Genomic DNA, 1,070 nt, shown 5'->3' on the forward strand with positions numbered 1-1,070 from the left:
TATATATATATATATATATATATATATATATATATATATGCATGCATTGATGTCACTTTTGTGTACATACGCAGACACACACATATATGTATATATGTATATATAATGTATATATGTATATATAATGTACATACATATATATTTGTATGCCTATGTACGTATATATATATATATATATATATATATATATATATATACATATATGCCTACGTATATGTTCACCTGTCCATTGTCGAGACCATTTGTGATGGCAACGTTGTATGTATACCACCAAGAATGTAATGAAATTTCACTATTTGCTGCCATGTTTGACAGGATGATGATTGTGATGATGACAAACTGCATTCCATTCAGACTTAGTAAGAAAAAGAAAAAAGAATCAAAAAGACAGAAAGAAAAAAGAAAGAAGGAAGTAAGGAAGGGTTTAAAGGAAGAACGAAAAGCAAGCAAGAAAAGAAAGAAAGGATAAGGAAATATAATAAGGTAAAGATTCAAAGAACGAAAGTGAGGCCAGATTTTATACTCCCCTGCTGTGTAAACACCTCATGATATTTCATAGCCTTTTACGTGATTCTCTATCAAAGTATCAATGTTGCATTTCTTTCTTTACATCTATTATTATTATTATTATTATTATTATTATTATATGTAATATAAAATGAAAGAAGTTATTTTCGTTATTTTTTTTTTTTTTGCTCAATAGTCTTCTTTTATTGCGTAGTTTCTTCACAACTGAACGGATTCCTGTTTATGTACCTTGAGTTTATGGAGGGTTTGGTTTCGGATTTGCGTTTCTTTAATGTATTTTACTAATGTGTGCAATGCCTAATCAGGATCCTTTCTGCATGTTGTGTATCTATACATATACATATACATATACATATACATACACACACGCACGCACGCACACACACACATACATGCACACGCGCATATTTGTATGTATGCATGTATTATGTATGTATACACACACACATATGTGTGTATATATGTACATGCATATACACTCTCTCTATATATGTATATATAATGTACATACACACACACACACACACACACACACACACACA

Source organism: Octopus bimaculoides, chromosome 3 (assembly GCF_001194135.2).
Source record: "Octopus bimaculoides isolate UCB-OBI-ISO-001 chromosome 3, ASM119413v2, whole genome shotgun sequence".
Classification (NCBI taxonomy): Eukaryota; Metazoa; Mollusca; class Cephalopoda; order Octopoda; family Octopodidae; genus Octopus; species Octopus bimaculoides.